We start from the raw sequence: 21,806 nt of genomic DNA, 5'->3' as shown, positions 1-21,806 counted from the left end.
TCCCATTTTCATCCATAATTCTTTCTTCCCTTGGTGCACTTAGCTGTAACTCCATTATTTGTGTCACTGGTAACATGATGTACCCTTCCTGTAACACCATTGTGCACACGTTAATACGCGTGTGGGGATGGAGTATCGAAATCTAAAATGTCAACAAAATATGCTGCACACTTTGCTTCTGCGTCTGGTGCTTTGTTGCCCCTGTAGATGAGGTCCTCCCCTCTCATGTGGGATTGGCACTTCACAATTGCTATGCCGATGATTGGGAGTTGAGGCGCCTCTGGGTCTGCCCAATAGGGGCGCGTGCTGCACCGGCGTTCCGTCAGCACGTCGGAAACCCCTCCTCAGCCACCGTGACCGCCCAAAGTGTACTGTAGATGTCACAAAGGTGGAGTCAGAATACACTGCCACTTCCTGGTTCTTGCTCTGCTCCAATGCCAATATAGGAGCCACTAATTATTCTGCCTGCCCTGAAAAATGTGATGGTAACCGTGCACTTTCTACTACTTTAGCTATCCTATCTGCCTTTTTATTTTCACTACCGCTGTCCCATTGTCTCTCCCCCGTGGTCTGGTCCATCGTCGAAGAACCATCAATGTAAAGCACTTCTCCCTGCTCAAGTGGCTTTTCCCTCACTCTCGTAAGGTTGTCATACTGCTCCATGTCTGTGGTGCAATCATGCACATAATCTCCCTCCTCTATTGGTTCGGCGACTAATGTCGCTGGGTTCACGGTCCTGCATCTCACTAACTTTATAGCTGGATTCTATAATATTACCTCATTACCCTGAAGCTCTGTGTTGTCAGTGTGCTCTTGGGCCGTTCGAGTATTGCAAAGAGAGCATGCTTCACAAAAAGGGTATTGCTGCACCCCATTGTGATACTCACTGACTTGTCCACTGTGAAAGCCTCAGCAGCCAGTGGTTGCTCACAAGGGTAGTGTGCCCTCATTACTGGATCTAATTTCCCACTATAGTATGCCAATGGCTTGTATCCTAACGTAGTTTTCTGTGTTAGCACTGCACTCATCACTACTCCATTGGAGTGTGAGAACAAATAATATTCGCTCTGATAGTCTGTGATCCCTAACACGGGAGCTGTGCATATCGCTTTCTTTAGTAATTAGTAATTTCTTCTGTTGTAGTGTGCCCTCCCCTTTTTGTGCTTCTTTAAGTGCACTTAGCAGAGGTCTCATGTATGTGCTGGAATCAAATAAACAAGCTCTGCAATAATTAGAGACCTAAGGATTGCAGCAGCTGCCTCACTGTCGTAGGTTATCGGCATCCTACGGTTTGCCTCTGCGTTTCTCTCAGACCCTCCTGCAAAATCAACTGTCGAATATACAGCACCTCCTTCCAACAGTAATGTTGTTTTGTACCCCTTCTCGGCTAATACCGTCGACATGTGCACTGAGTCATTGCTGCACTGCATCTCCGACTTGCTGCAGATCAAAATGTTGTCAACGTACTGTATGACTGCACTTTCTAACTGTACGTTGCCTAGATTCGTGTGGAGGAACCTATTGAATATGGAAGGTGACTCGCAGTAGCATTGTGGCAGACAAGTGCGTTTCCACTTCCTGTTTCTATATAGAAATAAGGTCAAGTCCTGTGATTCTATGTGTAGTGGTATAGAGAAGAAAGCATGCTTCAAATCTATTACCGTGACGTGGGTGGCTTCCGTGGGTAATGCTACACAGAATTGTGGCTGAATTTGGAACTAAAGGAAATACTGCCTCTACAATCTGGCGCAAATACTGTATAAAATGCCATGGCCCCCCTGTTTCCTTTTCCACGGGGTACACTGCAGTATTGCACTGCGATTCTGATGGTACTAGGATGCCCTGCTTCACTAATGCTGCAATTGTCTCGTACATTTCCTCGTCTGCTTCTCTTGACAAGGGATATTGTTTGGCCCTTGGTAAAATTTCTCCTGGTTTAAGCTTTATCTTACTACCCCTACCCCTTTCAGAGCCCCACGTCATGGGGACTTGTAGTCCAAAAAACACTGGGAACCCTTTCCAAGTCTTCCTCGAGAAATGATGGTGGTGCTTTCTGCATCATCCGCATTCTCTGCAGTATTTCCCTACAGTGTATTTTCAACCAGTACGTGATGCTGATGTCAAAAACCACTTTGTGATCTGATCCATCATCCTGGAATAGTCAGTCGCGTCAGTCAAACTGTACCCCTCCCCTACTGCAATCACTGTCCTTCAGGATCGTCCTGTGTCATTTGTCCCATGTACTGTTATCCTGTCTTCCCCATTGTCTGTTTTTTCCCCCATACCCAACATGCCACCTGAGAGTGTCTGTGTCTCCCCTTGCCCCTCCCCCTTACCCCCCTTTTTGCCTATCTTTTCCCTCCTCCCCTCCTCTTCCCTGCTCCTGTTTAACTCCATCTCTCCCCCAATTGCCCTCAGGCATAGGAATCGTAGCTGCTTCTCTTACGCAGCCTCCATGCCCCCCCCCCCGCTTTTCTTGTTAAAGCCTGGCTCTACCCCAATTACCATCAGGCATAGTAATTTGTAGCCGCCTGTCTTTCGCAGCCTCCCTGCCCTCCCCACCCCATCCCACCCCCACCTACTTCCTTTTATGTCCACTAGCACTTGCTCTTATCATTTGTCCCGGGACCTTTGATAGCAGCTTGCTGTCTCCCTCCTTGTCTTCTCCTCTCCTCCCCTTCCCTCCCCCAGTACCTGTCTAATTTGTCTGTCAAGCAACTATTTTGATAGTCGCTTGTTTTGTTCCTCTCCTTCGCCCCACTCCACATCCCTACCCCCATCCCCCCTCTTCTTGTATACTCATGCACTACATCAATTGTCGTCAGGCATAGTAATGTTACTGCTGGTTTTGTTGCCTTTTTTCCCCTTCCCCTCTTCGCCTTAATTGGTTTCTTGCACTTGCACTATCTGAAATGTCGCCATGCTGATTATGATAGTTATTTTTCACATTCTGTATTATTTCAAGGACTTGTAAGAATGTAACTGTATTTTTCCCATGTTCCCTCCCTCCTTGAAGCGCTTTGAAACCTATTATGTATAGGCGCTATATAAATAATCAATTCAATTCATTACTACCTCTAGTTCTATTGAGACCACTTTCCCCTCGGGCTCATCTAATCTAACTTCTGGCCTGAATATATACTCCTTAGGTAATCGCCATAGCATTCCCTGAATCCCTGGAAGTCATGCTATGATACCTCCACTCCATATTGGAATAGTTCAATGTTTGCTGGCACCCCCTCTATACTATGTGCCGGCAATATGCCTGAATAATCTCTCCCACGTTCATGTAATGAATCCCTGGTGTTGAACACACTATCCCCTGGTCTGTAAATGAGATTCTCATATCGGGCTTACTCATTATGTCCCTTCCCATTATGTTCATGGGTGTCTGTCGGGGGTATAACCTTTTCTCATCGACAGTTGTAATTTTGATGTTTTTTACAAGTTTTTTTAACCGAAAAAACAAACCGAAATATATAGGGGTTTGGGAAAGTGTATATAAGGGGTGTGGGGGCGGTCGGGAATAGTTTAAAAAAAACAATAGGGTATGGGGGTTTGGGCAATCAACATTTTTATTTTTGGGGTGGATGAGTTATTGCGGTAAATAATAATCATTAAAAAACATTGAAATGACAACCCTCGATGAAATGACATAGAACCCTATTGGCTATACAATAGTGGCAAAGCTATGTCATGCAACCCTATAGAGAGTGGAAGTTTGTCTGTAAAAGGAACCAAATCCGTCGCCCCAGAGAATCCCTGCGTATTCATGGTGTTGCCTGACATTGGGTATCTTCACTCCCTGATTGCAGGATCTAGTTGCCACTGTGTCCACAAGAAAGGAAAAAGTCTTGTCACTTATCGTCGCCCCTATCTGGGTTCCTCTGCAAGGTTGGGTGTATTCGATAGGATTGAACAATTCAGGTCTGTCTGTCGGCTATCCTATTGTGGGTATAATGACATTGCAGTCCCTGTGAACGGGTTGCCCCACACAAGTCACCCCCCCCCCCAAGCTTCTGAATAGGAGTCGATCCCACAGAGTCTGCAAGTGTCCATGTCCCAGCATCCTGCTTTGCTGCTGGTGGTGGCTTCATGTCTTTGTGTCTGCTGTGCAGGTGGTGCCTGTGGGTATGGCTGTACGGGTCCCTGCATTTGTGGTGCCTTTGTCATAGGCTGGTATGCTTGCATGTACACGTCTTGGGTTTGTGCCCATCAGTGTTTGGTCTTGGGCATAATAGTCAGTCTGTTCTGCCTGGTATGTGGGTTGGTATGGCATTCCCCCATTCTGTTGCATCCCACCCTTGCTTCTGCACACAAGAGATGTGCCTTATCTCTCTGCACACCCACCACTGTGGTGGTCCACCTATTGGTCTCTGATAGCCCCCTGGGCACACCTCTGCCCCGTTCTTTATTTTATGTCCATACCCTCTTCCCCTGGGTGCTCCTCATCCCCCCTCTAAACCATTGGTGCATGTCTACCCGCCCCACAAAGCCTCCCACCGCGGGTGACGGTTTGTACTGCGCATGCAGCGTACCTGCTCCTTCTGCGCTGGTCAACATTGCCCCTTCCGTTGTATACTTTAGTAATTTCTTCTGCACTAGCTTTGCTTCCTCCTGCTTTCTGTCCTCACGCTTCTTCCTTGCATTCGTTTGCATCAGCCTACAATAGTGTACTATAGTAAGCTGAATCTCTGACCAAAGCTTGGCCTCCATCCCCACTAATTTCTTGAGCTGCCTTTGCACCTGTTCAGGTAACCCCTGACACATATGATAGAATAATCCTACTGTTTTGTCCCACGGTTCACTCGTCTCCAGCCTCCATTTCTCTTGAATAGCCTGTATATATTGATTTGAATCCTCGTCATCCCCCAGTTTGCGTGCCATAATCGCGCTAATGTCCGAGGTAACTGGGTATTGCATCCTCAGAGCGTGCCACACGGCCGCTCGACAATTATTGAATGGCAAACCATCATGCGCTGTGTTCTGTACTGTTACTCTGGGGTAACCGGCCCTTTTCCATACATCGTCTGCAACCTCCCCGAGAATTGCTGAAAGCAAGCTCTTCATGTCACCCATCCCTAATGTCGTCCCTGCTGTCAGTCTCTCTAGCTCATATATCCATGTCGCATAACAGGTGTCCCCCTTCTTGAATTAGTTTTCCCCCTCAGATTTTATCTCTCATAATTAAAGACACTCCACAAAAGATCATTAATCTTAACTTCACAACACTAAACGTTATTGCTACAAAATAGAGCCCACAGTCATAACTGTAGTCCCTTGTTGCACTTATTCTACTCGTATTACTATCTATCTGAGGTATTCCATTAGTTAAAGGTGTCGTTTCCACCATTGTATCACCTGCAGAAACAAAAAACAAAAACGGGGTCGGGGATTAATGTACCGACAAAAAATAAAAAAAATAAACCTGGAAAGAGTTGCACCAAAAAGAAAAACATTTTCATATCATATTGTGTTCTTTATTTACATCCACTACTTTTTTTTTTATTTTTATATATACATGCTTTAAATATTACTTCTTATAATGCTGTTTGGTACGTACAAAATGTTGCTATTTACTGCTCTGCCACATCCCTTTCATTTTCCAGTAGTGTTTCTATTGCTACGCTGTCGTGGACCTTCCTTACATCTGACAGGTGCGCCCAGTATTTAAGCCCTTTTACCTTTACTGCTAAGGGACCGCAGTAAATCACTTCATATGGCCCATTAAATCTTGGGGAGTTCCATCACCGTACAAAACTGCGAACATATACTGGTTCACCAGGCCAGAGTGGTTTTGTGGGGCTATCAGGAGCAGCAGTCGTATCTGTTTTGTTTTCTCTTGTGCAAGGCAGTGCTATTTGTTTGGCAATGCATTGCGCTGCCCGTGTGAATTGAGTGAGGTATTCTTTAAATTCCTCTCCTAGAACAGTTGCTGTTCGATGGGCATCTGACATTCTTCACACTGGTGACAGTGGAGTTTGCATTCTCCTACCAGTCACAATTTCATTGGGGGGGGGGCAGTTGGCGTTTACTGGGCTGTGTGTGCAACTGGAAGAGCGCTAAAGGTAAACAATAGACCCAATTCTTCTTCAATGTGTGACATAGCTTTGACAACCTGCTTTTAAGAAGGCCGTTGATTTTTTTTCTACCATCCCGTTAGCTTGCAGGTGATAAATCGAGCACATTTTGTGTTTTATTCCTAACAATGCTGTTACTTCTTTTCATTTACGAAATGTGTTCTGTTGTCGGATCGTATGATATCACATATTCCCCATCGCAGGAACACTTCCCTCACCAGGAACTTTGCAGCGCATTTCATGTCTGGGTGGGCACATGGTCCTGCTTCCACCCAGCATGAAAAAGGACAGACCACCACGATCAAGTATCTTTCTCCATTACATTTTCCTCCCATGTCTGCATAATCAATGTGCAGCTCACGAAATGGTCCCACTGGACGTAGCAATGTGCCAGGTATTGTTCCGAGTATCATTTCTGAATGAAATGTTTGGCAGGTAGTACATTCAATAGACATTTTAGTGAGATATTCCTGGAGGTTTGTTGGATGTGTTTAGAGGTGTGGGCAGGGAAATGCAATTGTTGAAATGCTATCATCAATAATTCTACAGGCATTACTACTTTAACTATGCTATCCTCTCTCCATAGGTGATCAGTAGGCGAACGGGTCCACCCTCTTTTTGTCCATAATTCTTGTTCTTGTGGTAGTGCTCTTTTTTGGATTTCAAATATGTGTGCTATTGTAAGGCATTGTAGCCTTCCTCTGTTGGTTCTTGTGCTTTTTCTTTTAAGACACATTCTGTCGTTTGTTGGTTTTGGAAATATACTGCTTGTTTGGCTGTGGCATTCGCCGCTGCGTTCCCAAGTGATATTTTGTCATTGTTATATGTGTGTGCTTGGCACTTCACCAATGCTACTACTAAGGGCTCTGCTAACGCTGTAATCAATTCGTTAAATAATGCTGCGTGTTGTACCAAGGGGCCCATCTGCTCTCCTAAACCCCTTCCTCCTCCAACGCGATACAGGCATGTACGTGGTGGTTACATATGCCGAGTCCAAACATATTGTTACCGCACATCCCTTTGCTGTGTGTAGTGCTTCTATCAGGGCAATTAGCTCTGCTGCTTGGGCGGAGTCGTGCATTGGTAAATGTTCTTGTAAACGTATTTCATATTTTCCGTCCTCCAACCGTACTACTGCAACCTGGACATGTTTTTCACCTGCCTCTGGGCATATTGATGCTAACCCATCCACAAAGTATACTTCTCCCTCCTATAGTGCATATTCTCTTGCTTTAGGGATGTCGTCTCCTTCATATGTGGCGCAGTCATGTTCCTGCATGTCTTGTACTGTGCAGGGCTCTGTGATGAATGTCGCAGGGTTTACTGTCTTGCAACGTACCACATGGACATTTGGGATGGAGATCATAATCTTGTATGCTGGTGCTCTTTGGGTTGTAAGTGTGGACTTTGATCGTTCCAGAATGGCAAACAGAGAGTGCTCAACGTACAATGTGACAGAGCAGCCCATTACAATCGTTGCATGTTTCTCTAATGCAAACGCTGCTGCTGCGAGAGATTGTTTGCATGCAAAATGTCCTTGCATTACTGAATCAAGTGTACTGCTGTAGTATGCTAGGGGATTGTGTCCTAACCATGTTCGCGGTGATGTGTGTCCCATTGGAGAGCGAAAATAATTAAAATTCCCACTCATAAACAGGGGTTGCTAGGGCTGTGGCGGTACTTATCAGTTCTTTCAAGGTTGTGAAGTCTGTGTACATTTCAGGGGTCCATTTAATTGGAACTTTTTCCTTTTGTGCTTCCTTTAGGCCATTGAGCAGTGGCCTCGTGTACGCCGCATAATCCAAAATCCAGGCACGACAATAGTTGCAGATGCCAAGAAATGTGTGCTGTCTTTTACAGTATGCGGCGTACCCACCGCACGTACTTCCGCTGCTCTATCTGGTAATATCCTTTTACCGTCTTTTGAGATGAGCTGCCCCAATTAGAGCACTTCTGCTAAACTGTGCTGCAATTTCTACTTTGACCCCTTGTGGGCCAACAATGTCAATAAAGTAATAGAATCTTTTCTACATCTTTCTTCTCATTTACTGCATACTAGGTGATTGTCCACATATGTATTATGGTGCTCGGTACTTCAATGTTGCCACGGTCTTCATGTAGCATTCTATTGAATATGCTTGGACTCTCGCAGTACCCTTGGGGAAATCTGCGGTGTTTGAACCACCTCCTCCCTATTGTGAATGCAGTGAGGTATTGTGGCTCTGGATCAAGGGGTACTGAGAAAAAGGCATTTTTTAAGTCCACAACTGTGAAGTGGGTTGCCTCTTTTGGGATGCTGCACAGAATTGACAGAGGGTTCGGGACGAGAGGAAACTCTTTTTGGATAATATCATTAAGGGGCCGGAGATCCTGGAGCATACGCCACGCCCCTCCCGTTGCTTTTTTAATCGGATAAATTGCGGTGTTACAGGGGGAGTTGGAGGAGACAATGATACCCTGTTGTAGTAATGCATTTATGGTGCTTCGTATTCCTTCCTCTGCTTCTCTGGACAGTGGGAACTGTTTTACTGTTGGGAGGACAGCACCTGGTTTCAATTTAATTTTCACTGTGGTCACTTCTCTCAACCCTACATCATGTGGGTTCGTGGTCCACAAATATGGTGGTACGTGTTGCAAGTCTGTGTCACAAAAAGATGGCGCACTGACAGCGGCCATTAGGGGGTTTGCCACTTCTCTTTTCTGAATCATTATATCACAAGGCATACAAATTTCTAGTATAATCTCCCCATCAGTGTCGTGGTCAGTGAACAGATCTTCATCTGTCAATGTCCTTAGTGGAATGCTTGGATCAATACACAATACTGTCCTCCATTCACACCCATGTGTGTCCAGGCCAATTCCTACAATACGTCTTGCTGACACTTGTACCTCCTGTAAATCAAGGCAAATCACTCTCCCTGGCATTATTTCAGGTGTAACTACAGGGTGAAAAACATAATCTGAAGGTACTTCCCACTTTTTTCGTGTTATTTCAGGTACTGCTCGAGCCAATACTTGTATCCCATGAATGAACATATCAGTATTTGTGGGTATTCCTTGCACTGTTGTATCATTTGCTAATGTCTGTATAAATAGCATTGCTCGAAGTGTGCACATCCCTGGGGTGGAACATACTATGCCTCCGTCAGTGAATGCGATGGTCATATTCAACTTGCTCAAGAGTTCCCGACCTAGCAAGTTTATGGGAGACTCTTCATGATATAATAGGGGTGCTCGCACAGTTTTCCCCTCTATTCTGACATCCAAATCTTCTGTGTATGGAACCTTGACCACTGCCCCAGAGAAACCGTGCGTCTTGAGATTTTTGCCAGATAGCAGAAAATTACCTTCACGCAAACATGATTTTTCCACCCGAGTCCACCATAAAGATTAACTGTTTGTTTCCTATCTCTGCCCCCACCAGCGGTTCTTCATCTGGTCGTAAGGTAACTGATTGTATGGGACACGTAAGTGCTCTCGGTGGGATGTCCTAGTTGGGGTGGGTGTCTGTCCTGCGGCATGTGAAGAGATTATCACTGAGCACACACGTTCCCTGCAATGGAGAGGGTGCGCCATTAGCACAAGTGGCAAATCTGTTTGCACGCCTGTGTGTTATTTGGTTTTGCTGTGTTGGGCGGCTTTGCATACGTGCTATACCCTGGTGGGGGCCTGCTTTCTGGCTGCCTGTCCCTTTCACTATTTCCCATGTGTAGACCATAGGCACTGCCCGGGTGGGGGTATCCGTACTGTTGTTAATTTCCATATCTTGCATTATTCCTGTAATTCACCATGGACCCACTCCGACATTCTCTTGAAAGATTCCCCCTTCTCCCAAACGACCAAGACTGTCCCGGTGTGCCCCCCAAACCCCGCTTGGTCCTTTTCCGTTATATCTTTGTCCCTGCTGTCCTCTGAACCCACCTCTTCCTCTACCGGCCTTCCTTGCCACTGGGGTCCTGTGTAACATTCTTCTCTGCCCCACTGTTCCTGTCCATTATCTGCCCATGCTGCACCCATCCTAGCTTGTATCGCTACAGACACCTCCCTCTCTTTTCCTGGCTGCTCTGGGGGCGGCGTTGCTGTAACTGCTGCAACCTTCACTAGCTTGCTCTTTACCGACTTTGCCTCCTCGGCCTATCTTCGATGTGCCTTTTTCTTTTTCCTTTCTTTGATCCTCCTGCAATGGTGTACTATGATGCTTTGTATTTCTGGCCAGCCATTGGCTTCTATCCCAGCTATTTTATCAAGCGCCTTCTGTACTTCCTATGGGAGGCTTCTTTTGATAATGAAGTAACATAGGGAGGTGGATTGGTCCCAAGCCGTGCCCGTCTCCGCCCGCCACATCTCCTCCACCCGAAGAATAAATTGTGCAGCATCTTCGCCGTCCCCCATAGTGCATTGCATTATTGAGTGTAAATTGGGGGTATCGGGGAAGGTTTTTCGCAATGCATCCCATTCCTGCGCTCGTACATTATTGAAGGACGCACCATTATGCATGTCGTTCCCCAAGGATACACCCGGGAACCCCTCCTTCACCCACACTGAGTCTGACTGATCGCCTACTGCTATTAATAAAATGCTTTTAACATCTCCAGTTGCTAGTGGGACCCCTGATGTATTCTTCTCAAAAACATAAATCCATTTCTCTGCACCCCCAGAAAGTGGTGGAAGAGCCTTGAGGAGATCGTTTTTGTCTATTAGCGGCCAGGATACATAATGGGGCCTTCCCGCTCCGTTATAAATGAGTTGCATCTGTAATTTTGACCTTAACTTTTCCTTACTTTCACTGCTTTCTTTTTAGACAATGCATCCTCCCAAGCCTGTTCCTTAACCTCCCTTCCCATGCTGCTTCTTCTGTTGTGGCATCCCTCCCGCGGGCCCTCCTTCATCCAAATCGCTCCAACATTCTTCATCCCTCTCTGAAGCCACAGTATCATAACTCATGCCATCTGCCTCCCCTTCTCTTTCTACTCGCAGCGTTTTAATTGGTGTACTGTCTATCCTAAAGAGAAAATCTCTGGATGTCCACTTGTCTTCTGTTAATAGGGTCTGGCTTTCTCCCAGCGTTGGTTCTGGTGGTTGTGCTTCACCTGGCACTGACGGAGGCTTTTCACATAATGCTTGCAAGCGGGTCAATTCAGCTTCAGTAGATGTTAGTACCCTCTCTAGATGTTTATTTGTTGGGTGTGTGGGTGTTGAGGGTATTGTTAGTTGGGCAAAAGGTGGGGGCTGGGCCACCGCTGCAGTCGTGGGCACACTAACCCCCGGCACATATACTGGGTCCGTGTACCCCTCTGCGGGTTGCGTTAATAGCGGGTATATTTTTTAGGCTCCTTATTCTTTGTCCCTTTCTCCCTTACCATCCTCCTTCTCGGTCGCACTCACGTCTTTATCTTTACTTTGTACGACGGGTGCTTCCTCAAACATCTTCCACAGGTCTAAAACCTCTTCTATTTTGGAGTTTCTTCCCCTTGTATTTAGTCCTTAAATGTGTAGCAACATTGTCTAGTATTTTCTTATCAAAGGACCCCTCTTCTGGCCAAACACAAGTCGCTCCCTCCCCCCTTCAGTTCTGCCAAACACTTGTTATGATACTTTTTAATCTTCTCTTGATATAAGGGGAGGTTTTTAAAAATGTGGGACAATGGGGTATCCATCCACATTTTTAGTCAAAATGCTTCCTTTCCTTTCTTTCCCACTTGTTAACCTTTTGGAACCCAGGGGTAACACAGGAGTATGTGTATCTTTACTTCAACCCCCCTTTAGCATTCTCCATCTGTGGTACACCTGAACACAATGACCAACAAAACATTATGACAAAACACAACCAACAAATATTTAAACAATACAAAACATTTAAACTCTGAATTCACCCTTTTTTAACCTGCCCAACATTCCCTTGAGCCCCTCCCCCCGCCTTTCACACGGTTGCCAGACATTTGGTTGAAAAAAATTGGTCGACCAGACAAATGGTCGAACCAATTTGATCGAAAACCAAATGGTCGAATTTTTATTTTTTTTATTTTAACCCTTTTTTTTTTTTTTGAGGGGGTCCCTCCCAACCCCCTTTTTTTCTCTAAAAACCCCTTTTTATACTTAACGAAAACCCGACAAAAATATATAAATAAAAAAAAAAATTCAACCATTTGGTTTTCGACCAAATTGCGTCGACCAAATTGCAGTCGACCAGTTTTTTTTCGACCAGTTGACTGGACACCCTTTCACACGTTCTCCATTCACACTACCTATGCCCCTCCTTGGCCTTCCTCCACAATAGCAAACACTAAGAAAAAGATAAAACCTATAACAATAACTATTATTTACTATCAAGCCTACTACTTCTATGAGGCTTCTACCTATTTTGTTCTCTTTTCTCTTTTAATCTCTGCACTGGTCGGGACAGTGCTATCCGGCGCCATCTCTTTTCAGAGCTAGGTTCTAGTATCTCCTCTTCTTCAACTTATTTCTCTATATTTGAAAAACAAATTGCCATACAAGAAAAAATACAAATTATCAAATACTCATCTCACTCACTCTCCAACCATGTGTGTTCCTTTTCTCTTATAATTCAACCTCCCAACTATATGCCCTTATTTGTTCTTCCCTTGTAATTAGTACTCGCATACCAGTGTTTTTCCAAGAGCCTCCGTTCATGGTGTATCCCTAGGGGGCCTCCCCGTGGCGGGCCCGGCGCAGCTCCGGCGAGCAGTTGGGTATTCGCAAAGCAGGGACCCACAGATCTGACTCAGGAGCATATGCTTTTGTAGAACATCTGCCAACCGTAGATAGTAAGGGCCCTACACGGGTATCCCCGGATCTCTTCGCAAGTATCTCAAGGACTATCACGCATAAGGGGTCACCAAAAGAAGGCTGGCACCTTAGCATGCACATGTACCAATAGACAGAATAAAGTATGCACCCCACTAGGGAATGAGACCAGGAAAGTAGCTGCGAGGGAACCAAAATGTATATAAGTAAAATAAATGCAAGCAAAGAACTCTGCTGCCCAAGAGCGCTCTGCCAACGGATATGCAGCACATTAAAAGAGCACCAATCGTCATAGATGATGTCATACATAAGCGACAGTCGAACAAACATGATTGGCTAGGTACATATACTACTCCCAGCTCCATAGTGGATGCCTGGGCTCCATTGGTTACTGTTCCATCAGTCACAGTACACATGGTCAGCTGGGCTCATCCTTGCAGGGTGAAGGTCGGGCAAAGTTCTTCAGGGATGAAGTAGAGCTGTCTGACTAAGCTAAATAACAGTGCTTGGCATGCAAGGAATAATGACTGGTATCAACTACAACATGAAAAGAGGCCGTTCATTTGAAATGGGTACATTCCAACCCGTGTTTTTATGGAGGTGTGTGTTAGGGATCGGCCCTTCAGGTGCTTTATCAGCAGGGGCGATCTTTTATTTGTGATCTCTGCGGTCACACGATTTCAAACACATTGGGAATGGATGTTAGTGTTACCAGAATATATGACCACTCTGCATTTTAGGTGTATGGTGGGTGAATTGAAGGTGGTCCAGGGGAAGGGTCTGGTGACCAGATGCATTCAAAAGGAATTGGGGGCTTGGGTTCAGTGGACCGTGGCTTGGCAGGGAGGGGGTGGAGAGGGCATGAGTCGGTCTGTAAAGATGGATGGCGCGCTGGGGCTGGAGCAGGTGCAGGCCCTGGTCTCGCGTTCTAGAATGAGCACATTTTGTCAGTACTCAGTTGCTAATGGCAACAATGAATGACTGCGTTTCCGTGAGAACAGAAGTCACACTGAGCTGGTGGAGGTGGCGGGGGCTGGCTGTGCACAGCGTTGGGAGAAGGAGAATCGACATTTCGGCAGAGGGTCAGATGGCCTAGAAAAAGATGGCGTTTGAAAAGACGCAAAATGGAGTAGAGACTACAAGCCTAAACTCAGCGTTTATGTATTTCTATCCAAAATGGGAGATGCAAATATGTACAGGTGGGGTGAAGATGTCTCCCCCCTTAGCTCACACAACATTAACCTGGTGCGGGAATGGTGCAGTGGGCGGGATATACCCATCATTCATTGTTGCCGTGCCAGGTCCCTTCCTCATCCTGAAAGATCTGCCATAACTCGAGTATGGCCTTTTGTTAGCTTACCTTCTTTCCATTGTAAGCCTCATATATATACGTGTGTAATTGTTGCTGCACACATTTGGAGAAGTTTCCCTCTTTTGGCCAGGGCTTTGCCAATTTGCCCATTTTTCCTGCAAGTCCATTCCGTGCTATATTTACAGATCTTGTCCTTGTATTGCGGGAGGGACTTGCCCATGTGTTGTAGAGGTGTGTCCCTCATCGTTTTACCTGAATACATTATATGTCGACACATCTACCGTTCAAATATACACATTTTCTTCCATCTCAATATCAGGTAACCAACATCTCTTATAACCATAATTTCACCACATTAATCTCAGCATCTCCGACTCTTTCCCAGTAGCACGGGTGTGTTCTGTGCACTGTCCTTCTGCAGCTTTCCACCCCAAAGGCTCAACTGGCCGCTCTGCTCATGAGCTTTCTACGATCACTGTTTCATAACTCTTTTATCATTCACAGACCACCTAAAAAGCGCTTCACATCTCGTGCACCATAAGTCCTAGATAACAACCTGACTGGTGATGTCACCTCTACAGTAAGGAAGAAAAAGTAATCGCTGATGCCTGTTCTCCCATTATGTTCACCTAGTTACCGATTCTGTCGACGCCTTTCGAGGATGCTTTATCGGAGGTACCCCGTACATCGGTGGATACCCCGAGGAAGGCCCTGAAGAAGTCGGTGAGACCTCTTTGAGCCTTTTTCTGTGCCCTCCTCCAGGGATTTATTCCAGCCTCTGGATTATATTTCTGAGGTGGAGGAAGGGTCTGAGGAAGGTTTGGTTCTGGATGAGGTGCCTGACAAGATATTGTCTGGTCGTAGCCAGATTGAAGACTTGCGTCAGTCTTTGCACTACGCCAGTGGTCTCGATACCTCCCCAGAGGTTGAGTTTGGCAGGCCTGAGCCTGGTACGCATGCTGACTCTTTGTACAGGCAGCTTATGTCGAGGGTGACAGATTACTTGAGGTGGTCTGCGCCACCCGTAGATTTTCTGCAGGGCGACCTGACAGCTATCTTGGGCCAAGGTCCACCAACTGACCCGGTACTGCCATTCCATATGGCTTTGCAACGAAGGGTGGCGGTGGCTTGGACTGCTCCGGAGAGTCTCCCGGCAGTCGGTAAGTCATTGCCGAAAAAGTAACGCCCAGCCAGTGGCGACCCCGGCTACTTGTCCATGCACCCAACTCCGGAGAGTTTGGTGGTGCAGGCGGCTACGGCCCCAGCAAAACAGGCGTCGTACCCTACCATCCCTCCTGACAGGGACGACAAACATTTTGACGGTTTGGCGAAGAAAGTCTTTTCTTCAGGGGGTATGGCTTTGAAAGCAGCCAACTCTGTGTGTGCCTTAGCACGTTTCACTCGCACTCTGTGGAATTGTTTCATTGGCGGCTGAACATATTCCAGAGGAGGAGGAACGGGATGGCTTTCTTGCCCTTGTACAGGATGGCAAGGATGCCATGTGTGAATCCGTTCAGTCGGGTCTGGACGTGGCATACTGTGTCAGCCGGTCCATGGCTGCGAGCACCGTGATGCGCAGATTTGCGGGGTTGCGGAAGTCTGGGTTTGCTCCTGATGTGCAGGCCCGGCTTCTCAACATGCCCTTTGATGGTGACCATCTTTTTGGCAGCAAGGCTGACGAGAGCCTTGAGAGGTTGCAGACCTCCAAAGCTGCAGCAAAGTCGTTGAGCGATGCAGTTCGCTAACCTTTGCCTTTTCGTCGTAGGGCACAGAAATGGAGGGGAGGTTCCTTTCGATATTACTCATCCTTTGGTAGATCGAGGGGAGCTACAAGTCAAAGAGGCCAATGTAGGAGTACCAGAGGAGGAAAGCAAGGTACTCGAGATGCCAAGGCCGCTCGGGCAGTTGCCTCTTTGTCTTCAGGCACTGCCGCAGCCGCTTCAGGTCAGTCATGAGGCCATGTCCCATCGTTCGCCGGTTGGGGGAAGGCTGGCGCAGCATCTTGTAGAATGGCGTGCCATTACTTCACATGTGTGGGTTCTGGAGATCATAGCCCCTGGCTACTGTCTTCCTTTCCGGCAGAGGCCTCACGACAATCCACCAGGGAATCTCTTTGAAGAGTCCGGATCCGCTCCTTGCGCAGGAAATGAAATCCCTGCTGGAGAAAGGCGCCATAGAACTGGTGCCTGTAGCAGAGATGAACAAGGGATAGTATTCCCCTTATTTTTTGATTTCAAAGAAAGACGGGGGATTGAGACCCATCATGGACTTGCGTGGTTTGAACAAGCTCCTCAGGAAGGACAAGTTCAAGATGGTTACTCTCCCTCAAGTCCTCCAGGCCCTTCAACTTCAGGACTGGTTGGTGTCTCTCGACCTCAAGGATGCTTACTTTCATATGCCGATTTATCCCAAGCACAAGAAGTACCTGAGGTTTGGAGACTCGCACTTTCAGTTTCAGGTCCTGCCGTTCGGATTGACCTCCCCCCCGAGGGTTTTGACCAAGCTCATGGTGGTGGTGGCAGCGTATCTCAGGAAAGGGGGGATTCACGTCTACCCCTACCTGGACGATTGGTTGATCAGGGCGTGCTCTCCCGAGCAAGTCCTGGATCATCTTTCAGTCACCAGCCACTCCCTTCACAGGCTGGGCTTCTCCCTCAACTGAAGTCCCACTTGACGCCAACACAGCGGCTCCAGTACATCGTAGCAGTGCTCGACACATCCCTGGGGCAGTGTTTCCCTCCCCAGTTGAGGGCTCATCACGTTCTGCAGATGGTGCACAAGTTTCAACATGCCCAGAGTCTCCCGGCGTTCGAGTTCTTGAGGTTGCTCGGCCTCATGGCATCCTGCATTCTTTTGGTGCCACAGGCTCGACTGCGGATGAGATCTCTGCAGTGGGCTCTCAAGATGCAGTGGTCACAGTCCTTCGGCAGGATGTCGGACCCCGTTCAGGGGCCGCTCTCAGTTGCCCAGGACCTTCTGTGGTGGGTCGTCGAAGGCAATCTGATGAATGGGGCTCTGTTTTGGCTACCCTGGCCGGAGGTGACGATCGTGACGGACGCATCCCTCACGGGATGTGGAGCTCATGCCAACCCAACGAGTTGACAGTCAGTGGTCATTGGTCTCCGTCGGAGTCCAGACTCCATATCAATCTGTTGGAGCTGAGGGCCGTCAGGCTTGCCCTGAAGGCTTTTCTGCCGACTGTGCGAGGGAAGAATGTCCTGATTCTGACGGACAACACAGTGGCCATGCACTACCTCAACAAAAAGGGGGAGGCAGGGTCACTTCCTCTGTGCAGGGAGGCGATCCAGCTCTGGTTCTGGGCCCTCCAGCAGGACATTTTCGATCTCGGCAGTTCATCTGGCCAGAGACGAAAACGAGACGGCGGACGCTCTGAGCAGGCTGAGCGCGATCTCTCACAAGTGGGAGCTGGCTCAGGAGATTCTCCTGGAGATCTTTGCCCTTTGGGGGACCCCACAAGTGGATCTCTTTGCCCCCAGTGTCAACCGGAGGTGCGAAAGGTTCTGCTCGCTTGAATTTCCTCCAAGAGGAGCCTTAGGGGACGCGTTTGGGGTGGAGTGGTCCTTCCCACTGCTGTACGCATTTCCTCCAGTCCCCGTCATCCCGCAAGTGCTGCGGAGGTTACGGAGGTTCGGTTCCCGGATTATCCTCATTGCTCCGGCATGGGTCCGGAGAACGTGGTACCCGGACCTTCTCGACTTGTCCATCTGCCCTCCACGCCGTCTTCCCTGCCGAGATGATCTGCTCTCAAGGGAGGGGGGTCAGGTTCTCCATCCAGAGGTCAGATCCCTCAATCTTCACGCTTGGCTTCTGAAAGGTTGAGGTATAAGGATTGGGACCTCCCTGAAGACGTGATGGAAGTGTTGCTTTCGGCCAGAAGGCCTGCAACAAAGTCCCTGTACCGTTGCCATTGGAGAAAGTTCTGCGACTGGTGCAGGGTTCAGAATGTGATTCCTTTTTCATGTGACATTCCTGTGGTTGTCTTTTTTGGTTTCCTTAGCCCACAAGGGCCTGCAAGTGGGTACCATTAAAGGTTACCTGGCGGCGCTGTCCATATTTAAGCGCTAGTCTCAGGAGTGTTCTTATTTAAAAATTCCTTTAATTTCTCTGAAAGTTTCTGAAAGGGCTCACTAATGTGTTTCCACCGTCACTTTTCCAGGTGCCCAGTTGGGATTTGATCCTGGTTCTAAAATTCCTCATGGGTGCTCCATTTGAGCCTTTACATTCTTGTCCTTTAAGACTGTTAACCTTTAAAACTGTATTTTTAGTTGCGGTTACTTCCGCTCGCAGAGTGAGTGAGTTGCAGGCACTTTGTTAAGCCACCCTTCACGGTGTTTCATGAGGACAGGGTACGCCTTAGGGTTTGTCCTTCCTTTCTTCCGAAAGTTGTGTCGGAATTTCATTCAAGCCAGAAGGTCATTCTTCCGGCGTTTTATCCTAGGAGAGCTTTAGGTTTCTACATTTCACGCATGTCCCAGGTCAGAGTGGACGATCAGCTCTTTATAGGATACGCTGGAAGGCGTTTGGGACAAGCTGTTACTAAACAGACTTTGTCTAGATGGATTATCTTGGCAATTTCTGAATGTTACCGATTGGCGGGTAAGGACCCTCCGGTAGGATTACGGGCTCATTCTACTAGGGGTGTGGCTGCCTCTACTGCTCTGTAGAGGGGTGTTCCCATTCGTAACATTTGTGAAGCAGCCACATGGGCTTCGGTCCATACTTTTGTAAGACACTACTCCCTAGATTCTATCCATGGGCAGGATCTGGCCTTTGGCAAGGCGGTCCTTTATTCTGCAATTTAATTGGGCATTCTAAATTTTAATTTCTAAATTCTATTCCCTCTTCTATACGTTGGTACTGCTTTGGGAGTCTGTCATAGATATGGAATACGTCGGAGGAACCAATCCCCTCGAAGAACACGTTACTTTCTTACCTGGTAACGTTTTTTCGATGGGATGTTCCGACGACGTATTCAATATCGCTCCCTCCCTGCCTGCCCCGCTACAGAATTTCTTATGTGATTGCAGCTTATGTTTCCGCAAGGCTTTCTGTGGTCATAATGGCAGAAGATTGGTGCCACACGTTCTGGGGAAAAAACTACAACTGAGGCTACGGGCATTGTGCGTCCTACTTATAACATCTGGTGACGTTGGCTCAACGGAGGCCCTCGAGGACAGCGTATCGACGCCATTGACGCAGGACGCAGATGCCAAACATTTTCCGAAGCAGCACAGCTGTGGTGATTACCTGTCATAGATGTGGAATACGGTGTCGGAACATACCATCGAAAGAACGTTACCAGGTAAGAAAGTAACTTGTTCATCTAGAATAAAACGATGGTGTATGGCAGTGCAGTATAAAAAGCTGAAAAACATGGTTTGCTGACATGAGCCTGTCCTAGGGCATACACAATCTTGCTGTGAAAAAGGGTATACAAAGGTACCATTTCACTACTCCACTGTAAGGTGTTGTGTGCTACTGTTAAACAATACAGAAAAACATGACTGAGGCAAACAGCCCCCCTGCATTGGTAGTTCTGAAGGGCTTGCCAATGCCCACAAAACAAATGAGTTGAGCAGGTAAGTGAAGCTAAAATTACTTTACTTGGCTGAAAGACTGGAGTCCACGACGCAGGCAATTATGCTGGCAGTTCCATTGAAAACTATGGTTGGAAAACAGCAAACAAATTTGCTCAGAGCACTTTTTTTAAAGTTGCGAATTAGTAGATATTTCATTATACATCACTTTATAATAAAGTGGGGACTTGCCTCTGTGTTCTCATCTGTGATTAGCTCTAACCTCTACCAGTCCTCTTCCCCTTGAAGGAGTAAAGCCAGACTGCTCCATCAGGTTTACCATTATGAAAGTTTGGTCTAACTTGGTGGAAGTTCCTATACTATACTGTTTTGGCTTCTTGAACACCTCACCAGAAGACTTCACTAAACATTTGATGCCAACTTCCAGTTTCTGTTGAGCAGTTCCTGTTAAGTTCCCCTTCCTTACCAAGGAAGTACTATTTCATGTACCTTTTCTCCTGTGGTACTGTTGTAATGCTCTCTTTTGTGTGTTTTGCAGATGAGGAAGGAGTCCGGTATGTGCCAGTGCGTACACGGCCCCCTATTACGTTGCTTCGTCAGTACCGCAACCCATGGAAGGCTGCCTATCACCACTTTCAGCGATATAGTGATGTCCGAGTGAAAGGTGGGGCCTTGCTCAAGAAAATAGCATTGTGTAGAAATTTAAAAAAACTTATATCTACCATACACCAATAGATCTCCTAATTGATGTGTTTTCTGCATGTCCAGGAGGTGGATATAGTTTTGCTTATGACTTATTTAAAATAACCACAGGGTAGGATAAGTTGGTATGTGATTGTTTGGGACCAACACTTTTTTGCAGGGTAATCTGTGATGCTCAGGACGTATCTGTCGTGACCACTGGGAGGTTGATATAAAGGTTGTAATACATAAATATGCCATCTCCAAATTTGTCATTCAGTGAATTGCATTCACCCATAGATTCCTCATCTTGATAGCTATCGAGTGTCAGCTGCTTGGAAACTTTTTCGACCGGGGAGGGGAGGGGGGGGCAGCGGGGTACTACTGCTCAATGTCCAACTCCCTTGCCATTACTCGATTGGACATGACGGGTGTTGTATAAAAGCATGTACTTCGCCCCCACACCTCAGTTCCTTTTTCTCACGCACTTGCAACACTATTCGGAACGCGATAAATTCTAGAATTTGATACTGCATCAGTATGTTGAGGCGTAAGCCTTCGGGTTTAAACGTTGCATGGACTACAACTCCAAAATTTCCCTTGTGGACCCACACACTCTCTTTGTGTGGTGTCTTGGTGTTGGGCACGACACAAAGCAATGTGGTTCTTGCTTGGCAATGAACCCAAAGGCAGTGAAGGAACGCTGTGCTAAATTGGCACCCAGCAGACCGCATTTTAAGTCCCTGGTGAAATCACTTCCAAGGCCATTGGAAAACCAGCTGCTCAAGGTTTTTGAAAAGGCCTCGGCTGGTAAGTCTTCCACTTCCACCCTGCAGGTCGATACGGCTCCAACTGTGCCCAGCCCATCCGTCATAAAAGATGACATGATGGGTCAAATGCCCTCGAACCCTCTTCCTGTGCTGAAACAATGGGCTGCCCCTGCTGACCTAGAAGCCCCTCGACCTTTCCTGTATGATTGAAAAAGTACCAGACACTCAGTCAGGGTACTTCCACTGAATGCGGTTGATTTTCGATGAGGAGAACGACCCCCATACTGTTTGGGTTTCGGCTGATGAGATGTGCAGCCTTGGATCCGTTGCCTGATTTTCTGGAGGACCAAGTCGTGTTGCTTCAACTGGTGGAGGGCCTGCACAATGCCAATGTTCTGGACACCTCTCCAGATGTGGAATTCCAGCAATTGAAACCATACGCACACATGAACAAGCAATACCACAAAGCAACCGAGAAGGTGATTGTGGCCTTGGTGTTCGGTGCTCCCTCGAAGCATGTGTCCCAGTACAACCCCACCGATATCTGCGGCCTGCAAACTGAAAATGCTTTGCCGTTCAATGCAGCTACAGCAGACTGGTTATCGCCTTGTGGCAGCGCCCTTGCTCGATGCCGGCA

Source organism: Ambystoma mexicanum, chromosome 10, assembly GCF_040938575.1.
Source record: "Ambystoma mexicanum isolate Mex_15411 chromosome 10, UKY_AmexF1_1, whole genome shotgun sequence".
NCBI lineage: Eukaryota > Metazoa > Chordata > Amphibia > Caudata > Ambystomatidae > Ambystoma > Ambystoma mexicanum.
Note: the sequence above shows the minus strand (reverse complement) of the source record.